A 17,809-nucleotide genomic window follows, 5' to 3' on the forward strand; every position below is an offset into this window, starting at 1 on the left:
GGACACGTGTATTTGATAGGATCAGAGTTGACAGCGGCTAAGGAAAGCTACGATTGGAGATCAGGATCTGAAGTGATACGCATAATAGTTATTAGACTTATCCAAGTGGGAGACTGTTGGATTAGTGTCTAAGTCCATAACTATTTTGGTATGTACTTGACCCGATGGTGCATGGTCCTTTTGGGTTGCCTTCACCAAAGCAACTTGATTGGAGAAATAAATAAAGAGAGAGAGAGAGGATATTATGATTTATTAATATGTTATAAGAATAATATATTAAAGGAGAAATCATATTTGTTTAATTAATATTGGTCAATAATTAATTAGGAATTAATTTTGTGATCAAGTGTAATTAATTAAACTAGAGGGGTTGATTTGTAATTATGTGATAGTTACAAAATAAGGTAAGGATTATCTTAAATATATGGTGAACGAATTTGAGGTGATAAGGCCTTAGAATTCGACTATGATAAGGATTCAAGGATTATCTTATGGGTTGCTTTGTGGATAAGCAACTAGATAAGGATAATGACTGAAACCCTATCTCTACACCTATATAAACACCCCTTGGCTGATGAATTCGTGTATCTCTTCCCAAGGAGTCCTAAGGACGAATTCTAACCTCTCTCCTCTCTCTTTATACCTTCTCTATTTGCTCTTAGTGTTTGTAAGCCATTAGAGGAGTGACACTTGTGACTCTAAGCATTCCAAAGTCATTACAAGGAGTTTTGGGATTGTTATTGCTACATAACAATCAAGGTATGATCTTAAACCTAATTACATATTAATATGATTACTTGAATGCTAGAATTAGGGTTTATAGTCTTGGATTCAAAGCATGTACAATAGAGAAACCTAGATCCAAGCATTAGGGTTTGTATGAGCACATAGGATGTCTTATGACCAAAACCCATCATGTATGTCGTTTGGTGTGTTTGTGTGTACGTTTCCTTTATGATGGGTTGTTTATTGGATGATTTGGTCGAAGAAAAGTCAAGGAAAACTACCACCACCACCGTAAAGTGGTGGCTGCCGCCGTGAGCTGTCGTCGACCCCCACCGCCCGATATGGCAGTGGGTGGTGCTCGACATAATGAAACCCGAATCATCCCTATAGTTTGATCTTGGACTTCATTGACTTGTGTTTGGGTTGTAAACCCTAATTAGGGTTTAGAAAACCCTAATTTTGGAAATGATAGTTTGGGATTTGCTGGGACCCTAGTTTGGACTATTAGATTGGAATTTTGAATTATGTCCGACTACATTGTATGAATGGCCTAGTGGAGTGATGAACTTAATGGGTTAAGTAAGAACACTTAACCTTAATCGTCATTTTATGTGAAAACCCAAATTATGATTGGGCTTCAAGTTGGGCCTTTATTTTGGGCTTACGTGTTTGGATTCATCTTGGGTCATCTGACAGCAAGTATATGGACTACTATATTTGGATGGGCCTTAGGGTAAGGCCTATGTATTGGGTTTGTGCCCAATTTGGAAAACTGGTCTACCATTGGGCCTTAGTTGATTATGTGACTTTTGAGCCTTCAGAGTATGAGTTGGGCCTTGGTCTTGGACCAAGCTATGTTAGGGGTAAAATGGTGCTTTTACCCCCAAGTGTGGATTTATGGTTATACATTGAAACCCAAATGGTTAATTAGGTTTTGTTTTGATGATTAACAGTTTGGGAATCTATCAGCCAGTAGCCAGGGATTTATGCGTAGGACTTCAGCAGTGCGAGGTGAGTTCCACCTGGTCTGAACAGGTCAAAGGCACCAATGTCGGCTTGTGTAGTTTGTATGTTCTTGATAGGAACATGGAGTGTGGGCGGGGCATGTATCTCATTATTACCCGAGTATAGATATCAGTCAGATTGTTGGATTGCTATACTTGTCTGTGTGATACCTGTATGTGTTGTTAGGAATGTGAGTGTGGGCGAGGTCCATATCCCATAGTCAGTAAAGTGTGGCGGGGCCTGTATCTCCTAGTTAGTTGAGTGTATGTAGGGCCCGTATCTTATAGAGTGTGGGCGAGGCCTGTATCTTATTATTAGCTGAGTGTGGGCGGGGACCATATCTCATAGTATTATTTGAGTATGTATATAGGATTCGTTGATAGATTTGGCTATACTTGTTGTATGTGTGATACTTGTATGTATGTTTAGTAGTTGAGTGTGGGTGGGGCCCGTATCTCATAGTTAGCCAAGTGTGAGATGGGCATGTATCTCGTAGTTAGCCGAGTGTGGGCGGGGCCCGTATCTCATAGTCAGCGGAGTGTGGGCGGGGTCCGTATCTCCTTGAGTGTAGGTGGGGCCCGTATGTTCTAGTAGCATGATTATGTGTATGGTATGTGGTAGTTTGGGGAAACTCACTAATCTCAGTGCTTATAGTTTTCAGTTTTGGTTTCAAGTACTTTCGGTAGCAAGGGGAAGAGCTCGGGATGATTGCAGTGCACACACCATTTGTTTAGCCTAAGATGTTTATACTGTGATATATACGAAAAATGTTTATGATATTTGAGTTACACAACTTATGATTTATATATGATGTTTGATAGTTTTCTTAATGATTTTAAAATGAAAATTTTGGACTGAATTTTTGGAATGTTTCATAATCCCATTAAATCAGCAAAATATTTGAGAGTCAAAATTAAAGTTAATATTATTCATAATTTATCTCCCAGTATATCCCACGTAAAATAAATCAATTTGAGATGATGGTTTGAATTTTAAAACGCATTAAATAAGTAAGTCAATTAATTTGAAATTTTGAATCAATATAACTGATATCTTTTTTTCCTGATGAATAGCCGAAAATCTCCCAGATGATATCTTAGAATCCCAATTTTTTGGAAAATAGTGATTTTCTTATTCAAAAACACCTTATATATATGATTACATTGAAGTTGTTATTCTTATGATTTTTGATTGATTCCTACGATTTATAGTGTTCTTCTTCAACAATTTTCTTCTCCCGTTCTTTTTTCTAGGTTCTTTCTTTACTATTCTCCTTCCACTACTAGAAAAAGGCCTTTTACGACGCGCAAACGACAATCGTTGATTTATGTTACGCAAAAGAGAGTGACATTAAAAAAGTGTCATCTCTTCAAAAAATGTAATAATAGAGGACACGCATTATTGCGTGCCCTTAAATTAGTGTCTAAACAAAAAAAAAACACGGAGGGCACCTATAATAATACGCGCGCCGTCTAAGGATGTCGCTTTATAATTTTTAATGGAACGCGCGTTCCATCCTTTAACAGTGGGGGGAAATGAAATTTTGAATAAATTAAAAACCCCGCCTTCCTTTTTTTTTTCTCCTTTCCTCTTGCCCAAATTATGGACGCTCTTTCCTTCCCCCTCCCGACATTGAATGCTGCCTACTTCTTCCCTCACTTACTTCTACCTACTAGAACCACCATATCTCTCACTCGATGTTGAAATTGTTAGAAAAAGCCCTAATTATACTCTCAAGTCTAAATATTAGGAATGCAAATGTTGATTCTCGTTTGTTTCAGATTCCCCAAAGATTAATCGAAAAACACATAGACGAAGAACTGTAACTTTGCTCCATTAACTTCCCGATTACATCTCGTCATCACCTTTGAAACTTCTGCGTTAGAGACCTAGGTAATGCTTTTATTTTTTCGTTTCTTCACATATCTTTTTCTAGTTTTGAATGATCTGGTGGCTCCTATGTAAAAATTTGGACCGTATCCAGCAAAAAAATTGGACATTTTGAATAGAAAGCGAATCTGAATCTAGCACTCTCGATATGATTATCAGGCTCAAAGGAGTGGGCGTCGTTAGGAAGGTCATCATGGGTCGCTAAGGGCGCTAAACACCTCCCGCTATCTTCCGCCAAAGGGGTTGCCAACCAAGTCTCGCCAGCAGCTTAACGAGAAGAGAGAGAGAGAGAGAGAGAGAGAGAGAGAGAAAGGAGTAAACATGTTCAAGCCTTCATAGTGGTAACTTCCATCCCTAAATCGATTTATGTTCATCTGTTTTTTTTTACTTCTCGATTTATTATGTTAATCCATTGTGCATCTCTATTGTTTATGTTTTTGTTCATATTTCAACGAATTATCAACTCCTATACTCCATTTTTTTTATTTATGTGTTTGATTTCTGCAATTTACCTTTGTCTTTCCATGGTTTTTAGACGAACACCAAGTGTTCGATGAAATTCCCCAGATATTATTAAGTCTTTAGCACCTCTTACATATGTTTTATGAAGTGAGAAATGCTTCATTTGATTATATTCACATGTATCTTTATTTTTTCAATATTTATCCCTTTAATTTCTCCTTTTTCTTTATATCGTGACTTCTAATTTGATAAGGGTTACCAAATATTGATGCATGTGAGGATCAATTCGATAATTTACAATTTATCTTCTTGGCCTTTGAGTTTCAGTAATACAAGCCCTAGAGTGCGACTAGCTCCTGTAAGAATATAATCTGGAAATTACCAAGGTACAGAAGATGAAAAAAATACAGATTAACAGGGGAGAACGGAAGTAGAACAGGGGACAAATGACTTTCTGGGAAAATTTCTTTGTTGGTACGCCTTATTAATAAAAACGAGAACGTGATGCCTTTCCTTTTGTTCCATGTTTGATGAGTTAGAAGAAATAAACTTGTAGGTATGGTCTGATTAGGATCCCAGACCCACGTTTGCTGAAATCTTCTAATATTATTTGTTGGTCTGGTTTTTTTAGCCCCTGTAATACAGTTTCTTTTTTACTACATGACATGGACTTCACGATTGTTGATCTGATTTTTTTAGTGTTGTATTACTATTTGCTGTTAGTGTTGTATTACTATTTGCTGAGGATATTTTTGTCATTTTCTTTTATTTCATGATTGTTTTTAACTATTACTATTGTTGCAGGTGGTCACTAGGTGCAATAATGTATGAGATGCTTGTTGGATAACCTCCATCTTATTCAGATGATCCGATAACTGGATGTAAAAAGCTATACCAAGCCACAACTGATTATTATTTTTATTTGCTGTATATTTATTATTTTGTTGGGTTCACAAAAAAGATCTAGGAAATGCGAAAACAACTATCTATTGGGTGACTGGTTATCTTCCAAAAGATATGCTTCAAGTGGTCATCATTTATGTTCATGTAAATCTGTATAAAGACGGTGCATTACATCATTTACAAGATCTTTGTCTATCTTCCATGGTTTTGACTGAAGTGATTTCTTTTAATAAGCACAATGTTAGACATGTTCGCTAGCATTTTTTTCAGTCTCTGCTTTGTGATTTTGCCTCACACTCTCACAGTATGAAAGTATAAATGATTTTTTTTTTTTTTGCCACTAACTTGAATGGAAAACAGGTGTTGGTTTAGATAAGCCAAACGAATGGGGATTTGATACTACACAGGTTGATAATATTCTCAAAAAGTTGAAAGTGGTAAGTTCTTCAATTTTCTTCACCTGAGCCTGTTCTCTCTCTTTTTTTAAGTTTATTAACATAAATTATCTTATTAATCAAAATTTCATGTATATTTTGACAGCAAGCAACACAAACAAAACATGATGAACGTATATATGCTTAAGTAACTAATTTGTAATCGTGATGAAGCTTTAGTATTTGTTAACTCATGATCCTTGTTTTCTTATCTCAGAGGATGATGATGAAGAAACAGGCTTACCAAAGGACAATAGTGAAAAAACTACACGTCCCCAAGGAAGGTCATTTTCTTGCTCAAAATCGAATTTAATTCTAAATTGTTCATTATATCCAAATTATTAATACATAGGTATATATTAATATATTATTAGATACAAGAAATGAAAAAGAAACATCCATTTACATACTATATATATATATATATATATATATATATATATATATATATTATTAGATTAAGTTTTTTTTTTTTTTTTTTTTTTTTTAACTTAATGGGCTTAATGGGTTAAGAACTTAATCTTGATTTATTCTACACAAAATGATTTGATGGGTTAAGCCAAAAAAAATTCAGGCTTAATGTATTAAAACACTAATTCTATGCTTGTTTTCCCTTGTTTTTTTCTTTCCTCCCAACTCTTCTTTAGAAAGGGTAAAATGATCATTTCATTTCATTAATTAGATGGTTTATTTAATCTAGAATAGAAACATACTCCCAACTCTTCTTTGGAAAGGGTATAATGTTTAAATAACAAATCAAACAATAACCAACTATATGATTTTGGGATCCTTCTGATATGTACCAGAGATTCTAAATCATCTTATCCAGAAGAACATTGAGTATTGCATGGAGGTAATTACTATAATGCCCTTTTCTTATATTTACTTTGAAAATGTTAATTCTTACCTTTTTTCTATGTAGGATCCACCAGGAGCAGGAAAAACACAAACAATTCTTAGGCTTCTTAGTGCCATATTACAAACCAGCTGAGTATATAAGTCTCTTAGTAACTTATGCAGGTAACAATATTGTTCATAGCTGGGCTGTTATTGTTCCTGTTTGTTTTCATTTATGCAGGTAACAATCTTGTTGAAAGGACTTATGAATCAGATATTAATGGTAACAAGTTTAACACTCGAGTCCATGCGATTAGATGTTAATGGTAACAAGTTTAACACATGTGTCTTTGTCATACATACAAATTAAATGCAATGGATTGTATTTTTTGTATATGGTATTTTATTTTATATTATGAAATGGATTGTATTTTTTGTATATGGTATTTTATTTCTATTAAGAGAGATTAAATGCAAATTTAATTTATAAATTAATAAATATATAAATATATATTTTTAAAAAAAAATTAAAATTACGATACGCAAAAAATGTGTGTTGTCTTCATTTATGACATGGCCTTTCTTGATTGGTGCTTCCTTGATACGCATTGTGTGTCATAAACACGCGCGTCGTAAGGTTACGACACGCGAATGCGTGTCGTCTTCCTTTATGACAGGGCCTTCCTTGATACGCAATGCGTGTCATAACCGCGCGTCGTAAATGCACGTCGTCTATAGACGACGCGCAAAAGCGCGTCATCTCTCTTTATGACAGGGCCTTCCTTGACACGAATTTGCGCGTCGTCTGAGCGTTTTACGACGCGCAATGAGCGTCGTAAAAGGCCTTTTTTCTAGTAGTGTTCTTCTTCTCCAATTTATCGCATTTACTCTATTCTTATTACCTGTTATTATTGTATTCATGTTGAGAGGTCATGAAAAAAATTAATCAATCTACTTTAAGCATATTAGTGTAACGGCCGGATTCGCTAGGTAAAACCATTGCATTAAACTTCCTTTTACCCTTGGACTAAACCGGAGTACGTTAAGCGTACACAAGGTACGCATGGCTTACTCCCATATATGGACAGATCGGGGGTGTCCCCTGCGTACGTTGGGCGTACCCATGCGTATGTGGGGCGTACGGGAGCCAGGGCAAACCCTGATTTTTAGGGTTTACACCCTATTTAAACACATTAAGCCATTCACCCTCTTTACCTTATCAACCCTCATTTCCTTTTATGCTAATCTTGAAACGCTTGCCACCTTGAAGAGCATTCTTGAGCTTACTAAGAGTTTTTGGGTGTTCCTTTTGTGATTTTGAAGAATAAGGAGGCTTGAGGAGAAGCAAAGGACATGAAGAAGCTTGTAGATCTAGAGGTTGTGCATCATTTCTATCCCATTGGAGGTATAAAGTCTGAAACTTGTTCATTCTAAGCTTAGATCTAGTTTAGGGAAGAACTTAGCATCTTTTGGTCCCATAGTTTGGTCTTATGGAGTATGGGCTACTCCGGACCATTTGAGATGTCCTTTTGGACGGGGTGCATGAAGTCATAAAAAATGTATATTGTAGGTTAAGACTTAACCATGCATGAGTTGGTAACCACATAAGGGAGATAAAAGGCTTAATCCATGATTTGAGTCCCATTAAGTCATGCAAAAGCATAAGGTTTGCAACTTTATGGATTCAGACACTTTTATGAGCTTGGATCTAAATTTTGGACATTAAAGCTTAATACGTTAAGACACTGGAACGTTTTTAGGCCAATTGACCAGTATGTCGGGCGTACTCCTAGGTACGTTGCGCGTACTGGGCCAGTGCCCCGATTCTGGATCAACAACATATGTTGGGCGTACGAGCCATGTACGTCACACATATGTAGTCTGTGGGCTTAAGGGATTTTGGGCTCGAGTTTTCCTGGTCTTTTTGCCTTGTTTAGGTTTGGGCCTCAGACTATTGGGCTGACATTGGGCCTTAGGGTCTTTTAGGTGGGCTTGGAATGCATTTTGGGCTAGTTTGGATTTGGGGGGATAGGCCCAATAAGGAAAGGGTTAAGCAACCATTTGCCTTAAAAGTCAAGATTTGGGGTTTGGACCCTCGGGTTGGGTTATTGACATAATTTCTAATTAGATTTTTATATTTGTGATTTAGAGAGAGGATTTTGCGAGTCAGCCGCTCGAGTGTGATTTGATACCTTCAATCTGAGGTGAGTTTCCTTCACTTTATTCGTGGGTCGAAGGCACCAATCTCAGCCCACTCGATTATGTTTGTAGTATGATGGTTGTCTTCGTGACAGTTATCCTTTATGCCTATATTTGCTTGATGTCCTTGTGACACTTTTTTAGTGGCAGGGGTGAAATAGACCCAATACTGGTTGAAAGGTACCGAAGGGGTTGAAAAAGACCCAATACCGGTTGAAAGGGACCGAAGGGTTTGAAATATATCTGGTACCAGTTGAAAGAGATCGAAAGGGCTGAAATATACCCAATACCGGTTGAAAGAAACTGAAGGGTATGCGAGCACGTGGATATGCTTTCTTGGGTCAAAAATATGATTTATACTTTACTTTTCTAGGCAATTATACTTTTTCAGTCTAGTTTATGGTTGTATTGGTGTTTACGACTGTGAACCCATTTGCGGTTGTTTGTCTCATATAAATAGTGCTAGTAGAGTCATAAGAGTGTGTAAGGCTAGGAGAGAGTGTACGGTCTAGATGAGCTTAAGTGTGTGTATTCTGAGGTGTTCTAGAGAGAGAAAAGAGAGAGAAGAACTAGTGTGTGTACTATGTGTATGAAGCATCATTCTATTCATTAAATACATCATAGATTCACTTATTCTTCTTCTCCTTCACTTTTATTTTGATCTGGCATCATCCGTTTGATTGGGATTCCACACCATCAAACGGATTTGATTGATACACAAGTGAATTAGGGACTTAGAAGTGGTATCAGATCTTGGATTGTATCAATAAATTTTTTCAGAGCTGGAGCGTATTTGATCTTATTTTTGAAGGATTTTTGCGTTTTTGGATAGATCTTGGCAAAATAGGGGGTTTGTTCTTCGCGTTTTTCATAAAAACGAGTATTTGATCGAGTTTTGGAGCAAAAAGAGGTGAAAGTTTTTCACGTCATCTGAAGCAGTGTTCATGGCACTTGAAGGGTTTACGATCGTAATCAGTGGCTAGGGTTTCTCGGCGGCAGCCGTAATGACAACCCGAAATTTCCATTTGTACGAACATTATCTATTCAATAGAAGCTAGTCCAGTTTCAGTAATTTTCAGACTTGTCCGAACAAGTTTGTGTACATTAGGGTTTGCGTTTCTGGATATATCAGGAGAGTGGATGCTCCTGTATTTGTGAAACTTGAACATTCCAAGATTCATAATGTTATAGTCCAACTTCCGGAATAAAAATATTTTCTATCAAAATATTTCAGGACTATAAATAGATTTCTGAATTTAATTAATTCATTCTTCACAATTCCAACTAGAGAAAAGCCATTTCTCTCTGACGAATCTTTGGGTTTTCATCCCGAATTGTGAGTCTACTTTCCTAAATGTGTTTTAATGCTTGTTATATGCTTTATAACATTGTTTACATGTCTAAAATACAAGATCCGGGAGCTTAAGGCCCAAGAACGTTCTTGGGGTGTAAATTCAAAACGAATCCTAAAGGCTTCCTAGTCCCGATTCCTTGTTAGACAACTTGTATAGGACTTATTGTATGATCTATTGAGGCTAGAAATCATCCAAAATCATAAGACTTTTGGAGTTTACGGCCCAAGAGTTTCTTGGACCGTAAACACCATTTTCAAGGGCCAAAGTGTGCCCTAATCACCCCTAAAGCTTAAGGAAATTACCCTCTAATGCTTGTAGTTAATTTGGACACCAAAACACTTCAAAATCATAGGGTTTTAGGAGTTTACGGCCAAGGAAGGATCTTGGGCCGTAAACCCCTTTTTCAAGGGTTAAAGATGCCCTAAACACCCTTAAAGCCTCAAGACAATTACCCTTAAATACTTAGGACTTGAATGGGGAACAAATGACATCAAAATCACCCCTTAAAGGGAGTTTACGGCCAAGGAACATATCTTGGGCCGTAAACTCCAAGTAAAAGCACAAATGTGTGCCTAATGTCCCCTTTAGACTTAGATAAAAACATGGAAGTTATCCTACATGTGCAAGGGCCTTAAATGAATTAAAACCAACACCCCATAGGAGTTTATGGCCGTAAACTCTAGGGCATATGGTCCTTTGTCCGTAAACTCCCCAAAGGAGCATTCCAAGGCCTTAAACTACTTCAAGAATTATTCCAACAAGGCTAGGCTTATTCTAGGATCAATATAACACTTCAAAACACCCAAAACCACCAAGTGAGGAGTTCACGGACGTAAACTCATGGGTTCACGGCCGTAAACTCCAAAAGGGTGGGGTTTGTTGGGTGGTGAACTCATATACAAGGTCATTGGTGCATTAAACCCCTTTTACCTTGTCCCGTATCAACTTAGATGCAACCATTAGGACCTATAACACCTATATAAAGTGTTTACATGTTCCTAAGTGTTTCAACTTACTTTGTTAAGTTATTATTTGGCTAATTAGTTATATATATGCTCATTATATGATAACTAGGCTCGAACGTGTGAACAAGTCTCCGTTTGCCACCTAGCACGGTACCCGATACATCAATCCAATCTACTCACCACAAGTGAGTTCATACCCCTTTAATCAACCTTTGAAATGCTTTTAAATGTTTTAAATACTTTATGGGGGGGGGGATACAAGTTAAATACTTATAGTTATTGCATCAATCACATGTGATTGCATTAATCACATGTGATTAATAACTAGAAAACCAATGATTTTATCACTGTTCAAACTGTTTATCAAACTGTTTCACTTCAAAATGTTTTACAAACTCTTTTTACTTATCAAATGCTTTTATTAAACTTTGTTTTACTTCTTATAAATTGCATGCCCATATATGTATAGATATATAAGTAATGTTTAAAGGGATTAGGAAGGCCATCCACCCTATTTCCTTTTTGCGCACTGAGATGTGGTCTGGTGGGATTTCGGGTGACCATCCGAGGGTCGTTTCCATATTAGTTATATATCATATATACATGTATAGACATAAAAGTACTTCCATATTCATTTTTATCAATACATCAATAGCTAGTTACCATCGGGGTAATACAATACATATACAACTATACTAGAAACAATACATATACAACTATACTAGAAACGATACATATACAACTATACTAGAAACAATACATATACATCTAGACTAGAAACAATACATATACAACTATACTAGAAACAATACATATACAACTATGCTAGAAACAATACATATACAACTATACTAGAACAAGAGACATTACAAATACATGAACACGTTAACAATTGTGATCCACTGTGTCGGAGCATGCCTTAAATGTCATGGCCCGAGTTGTAGCCAGAAATCTCTTGGAGGGAGAGCGTGAGTTTGCATATAGATCTATACTGGATTGACTATCCTACACCTTGCTGCTAGCTACAGCCGGACCTGCAGGTCTGCGGGTGCCAAACGTCATTCCGTTATTACGACCATTCATTATGTCATTGTCACTAGTCGATAGCATGGTGCAATTTATCACATTATACCTTAATATAAATCCGGTTTAAGGTAGTTAGTACAACAGTAGTTCTTATAATACCAGACTACAGTACTACAATGATTTACCCATTACATATTTTAGTGATAACCTCACTTAAACGTTAATGTACAAACTATATTTTGTTAAATGATAGTTACACTTGGGAAATTACACACTTTTACATCAAACTAACATACAAAACAGTTAAGCCTTGGTAGAAGGCTACTTTAATAGAAAATATAGGTTTTTCTGAGAGATTCAAACTTTTACAAACAATTGCAAATCTTTACATACATTTTACAAACTTATACTTGATACATGTTCGAATATTTTTGGATGAAAAATACCGACACTAAAATATTTATGAACTCACCAGCTTAATGCTGATAAACTCTTTCAAAATAACTTGTATTCTCAGGTCATCAGTAGACAGGTACCGAGGCCAGAAGATGGAGCGCATCCAAGACTCATCTTATTATTTTGATATACATTATTTTTGGTGTCTATATTGTACACGCTTGTATTAAAATTATATATTTAATGCAATGGATGATGTTGTTACTTATTTACATTTACTGTCCCAGTACGTTTCCGCCATTCTTGGTTTTGGGGTGTCACAGTAATCACAAATTAGGGTTTCTCTTTCGTTTACGGCTCACGAGAGTTTGCTGTCATCGGCCAGTTCACGACCCAACACGTGTTCGACCCACTTTCATTCAGCATTCGAACTCACGCCACTCCCTTCCTCAAACCAGCGTCTTACCATTTGATCTAGCATATCGCACGCTAATCATCTTCTGTTTTTAAATCTTAACGATTCGCTTTCTCGCTTCCTACTTTCGCATTTTTAACACTTTCAGCCTAAAAATTATTTTTTTTATTTTCAAAATTTCAAAATCCATTTTCAACCAAAAAAAATTTTATTTTTTAATTTTTGTCTTTCTAAATTGACTTTTGACCTAAAATTTTGACTTTGACTTTAAAGTTTGACCTTTGACTTTCTCGTTTAACTTTCAAATTCTCAAATTTAGCTTTTCGGTTTGACTTTTTAAATTTGACTTTTAAGTTTGATTTTCTAAATTTGACTTTTAAGGTTGACTTTTAAGTTTTTAGTCAAAGGGCATTTTTGATAAAAATGAGTTCCACATCCCTCCCGGTCAATGACTTTTCATGTACTCCATCTTGTGAAACTACTATTATGTTTCTAGTAAACAAATCGATTTGTTAAAAAGAGAAAATGAGGAACTTAAATATGAGGGGTGCCAACTTAGGAAAGGCCAGAAACTATTGAAAGAACAACTAGAGGCAAAGACTGAGGACTTTAGGAAATTACAAGCAGAGTACAGTGACAAGTGTATCCACTATAGATATCTTAAGAGAGATTTTGATGCTGTGACTACCGAACTTCATACATTAAAAAACAAATTAAAGATGTTGAATCCAACTTTAAAAAGTTTGATGTGTCAAGTGAGGTAGTTGTGTCCATGATTGATATCTGTTTAAAATTTAAAGATAATCAAACCAACGGTCTAGGGTATTACAATGTACCACCTCCCTTCAATGACAATTATAACCCACTCCTTAAGACCAATGAGGAAGAAATTCCTACTCAGTATGACTCACTCCTTGAACCAACTTCATTAAAACTGAACAATCTGGGCCAACTGAGAATGTTGAGGTGAACGTTTCTGATGCCTCTACTTCATGTACAGGTAAAGTAGTAGAGGATGATGACAAGAAGAACATAACTAATTCTAGTTCTGCAAATTCTGTTGACTGTCAAACCAATGACTCCTTGAACTCTGAATTTGCTGCTTCTAACTCAGTTACTTCTAAACCTACTGTTGGAAAATACAAGCCACCAAAATAAGCGAAACCAAATACTTTCTGCAAGTGTGCTTGTGGGAACAATAAGAAACAAGGCAAGGATACGCCACCATGGGAAGGAAGAAACAACTTCCTAGTGAAGAAAAATACACGTTTTCACTGTGGAACACCTGGACACATTGCCAGAAATTGTCCTAATCACGCATACGTTCCCTACTACGCACAAGGCTGGCAGAATGCGCAAAGAGGGAGATTCTCCAAAGGAAATCATTTGAGGTTACAATCGCAAAATGGAGAAAGGAATGTGAAGAAGGCCAAGAATCAAAATCCCAAGGTCAAGAAGGGATTGCCAGCCAAGATGTCCAATTCAAGAGATGCTCAAACGAAACCAAGACCAGCTAGGTCAAAGTCCTCTCAACAGCCGACTTCAAGTTCAAAATCAAGTGTCGAGGCACCCATCCGATCCAACAAGAAATGGGTTAAACCCTACTACAGATGGGTACCAAAGGTTCACTCTCCCAGATCTTCTAATGATTCTAATATTTCTACATCTTCTGTTTGTGATAAACAGGACATGTCATGGGAGAGAGTACCTTACAAAGATGACAAAGGTCAACCCAGTTTCAAAATGGTCTGAGTTCCAAAGACCAACTGATCCTGCTCTGCTTCGGAGCATCGATAGAGGCATATCATCAGACTTTGGTTTGTTGATAGTGGCTGTTCCAAGCACATGATAGAGGACATCTGTCAACTGTGCAACACTTAGAACTTTAAGTTAGAGTATGTGTCCTTTGCAGGAAAGGAAGAAAGGAAGGGATCACTCAAGGGTTTTTGTGCTTAACTATGTGAAGAATTTTCAGATATGTTCTGAGATTATACGTGTTGTTCTCAGACCTTCTAGATGCAAATTCAGTCGATGAATTACGGTTTGAGTTCTCTTCTTTATACTCCTGAGTTTATCTTAAACTGATTCGTTTTGAAGACAATCTTTTATTTTCTTATAGTTTTTCGTTAGTAGGTATTGTTTGGGAATTGATATCAAGAAAGTGATAACGGGTAGTCTAAACATGTGTAAGGGACTGAATCTGAATTGTCTAGACTTTGTTCTTAATGTGCTGGTAGGTACGAAGGATTTGACAGTTTGAATTTAGATACGATTGTTTGGATTGACCATATGACGCTCATGTAGATTGAGCAGTGAGACAAACATGGGATCCCATGGGATACACTAAATTAATACACATCTAGAACCGTGGCTTAACTTTTCCTTGATGTACGGACTTATGTCCTTAATTCTGGTTCTGATAGGGCGACTGGGGGTTCTGATAAAGTAGGTCTATAGGGAATTATTTTCTTGCTTTCTATGTGTCAATCATATGCTGCTTCCTCTGCATGATTGGAAGAGATCCGACCTGGATTGCAACATATGAAACTCTAATTCTATGCACCTCCTTATCTATGAAATTATTTCTATCTGTTAGCCATATATTGTCCCCTCTGCGTGATCAGAAGATACGACCTGGGACACAACATATGCAACATTCTACCTCTCAATCCCTCTATCTCTGTTAGTCATATGTTGTCCCATCTGCGTGATTGAAAAAGATTCGAACAAAACATATGCACTTATTTAGGAATTTAACTTCCTCCTTAATAATTGTTTACTCACCTAAAGGAAGGAGTTCTTTGGAAGTTATTGATAGCCGTGGTATATCGGGAAGTGGGGAACATGTTCTAGTGTAACTAAAATTGAATCCTTAGAGTTTGTCTGTAGATCTCACAGCTTAATTTAGTGGACAATAATACCTGTGGTCGTCATCAGCTAAATGGTATATTTAGAAAAAAATTTCGATATCCTTCGTGTTTAAGTGGACCACAATACCGACAATTGACTAGATTTATTCATGAAGGTGAGGGTACTGATAAACAACATTAAAACTATCTCACAACTTTGATCCAAATTATTTGTGTTTTTATTAAATTTGTTCATAGTTTTCCTTTATGCACAAATTTAGGGGGAGAATTAAAAAAAAAATCAAAAATCAAACAAAAATCAAAAAATCAAAAATCCAAAATATTGTTATTTCTATTTTTATTTTTCCAGAAAATATGAAAAATCCAAAAATATTGTGTGCTAAGTTTTCTTTAGTTTTTTTTGTCTTGAAAAGTGAATTCAAATGTAGATGAAACTCATGGAGTCTGTGTCGAAAAGTTTTGAGCCAAGGCTTCGACCGTGATCATCGAAGAATTCTCATTCGAAGGAGCAAGAAATAAAGATTATTCTTTCAACATTCAATCCTTCAACCCCAGAAGCAAGGTGAAGCTGTTCTTGAAGATTATGTGACAAATTGCAATGAAGCCTCCTCAATCAATTTGCTGCTATCTATGAACCTGCTGAAGTGATCTAGAAGATTAGATCTCTCTATTGTTCTATCTAATGATTCTCAAGCTGAAAGAGCTATCTTTCAATAATTAGTACATCAAGCCTCCTCACCCAATGTTTGTTCAAAGCCAATTTTTGAAGACAAGCCTAACTGCTCAAGATGAAGTCATTTATTGAAGATTCATCAAGTTCATCTTGAAGCTGTGAAGAAATTGAATATAAACGCTGAAGCCAAACTCCCAATAAAGATTGACAAGAAAAGTCAGCTACAATTTTAGGGGGAGTTTGTTGGGTCAGTTAGAAAAGAAAGCTATAAACCATGGGGGAGATTGTTGGGTTAAAAATATGGTATACACTTTACTTTTCTAGGCAATTATATTTTTTCAGTCTAGTTAACGACTGTATGGGTATTTACATCCGTGAACGTGTTTACGTACGTGAATCCTTTTGTGGTTTTTTGTCTCATATAAATAGTGTTAGTAAAGTCATAAGAGTGTGTAAGGCTAAGAGAGAGTGTACGGTCTGGAGGAGCTTAAGTATGTGTATTCTAAGGTGTTCTAGAGAGAGAAGAACTAGTGTGTGTGTGTACTATGTGTATGGAGCATCATTCTATTCATTGAATACATCATAGATTAACTTATTCTTATTCTCCTTCTCTTCTCTTTTGATCTGGCATCATCCATTTGATTGGGATTCCGCACCATCAAAGGGATCTGATTGATACACAAGCAAATTGGGAACTTACAATGATTGTTATGTGTGGTATGGGGTATCTTGGGGGAACTCACTAAGCTTTGTGCTTACATTTTTCAGTTTATGTTTTAGGTACTTCCAACTCGTAAAGGAAAGGCCCAACTTGATCGCACCGCATCCACCTAGGATTTTCTGCATTACATGATTTTGGGATTTCGTACTCTGATAATATGTTAATATGAGATACTCTCGACTATTTTTACATGATTACCGAATGGTTGAAATGAATTTCAAAAGTGAAAATTTTATTTGAATTTTCGACGTTTTACAATTGGTTTCATTCATTTAGCTACAAAAACAAAATTATATCCTTTATAACGATTTTTTAAGGTCTTGACATATGTTTGTTTGTGAGTGTGTGTCTAATCAATGTTATATCCTCCCTTTGCAACATTCCTGAAACTTGTGTAATCAATGTTTTTAGTATGTGAGGGTTATCAAATGTAATCATGAATGAAATATAATGATATATATATATATATATATATATATATATATATATATATATATATATATCAATGAATGGAATTGGTATATCTCTATACACCACATAAACAAAATAATCCTCTATATTGAATACTATTTGCATGATGAGTGATGTTAAACAAAATCTATGTATATGTTCTCTTTACCTGAAATACCCCTACCCCTACCATTGTTGCCCCCTTTCTACTGCTAAAATTTTTTTCTTTAATATTTTACTCATTTTAAAGTGTGAATATGATAGTATTCAGGGGCAATATGGTCATTTTGGCTGTCACACTAAATGAGTAATTGTAGATACTTCTTTATACGTTTTCTGATGAGCATCAGCAACAACTATTTATACCTACTTTATTGTCAGGTTTGCATTATGAGGTTTTTTAAAAGTATATAACATCATTCATATTTAGATGATAAGAATTTTATTTTAATTTTAAAATTTTGATTTTGATTACATACAAA

Source organism: Lactuca saligna, chromosome 4, assembly GCF_052625555.1.
Source record: "Lactuca saligna cultivar CGN05327 chromosome 4, ASM5262555v1, whole genome shotgun sequence".
NCBI lineage: Eukaryota > Viridiplantae > Streptophyta > Magnoliopsida > Asterales > Asteraceae > Lactuca > Lactuca saligna.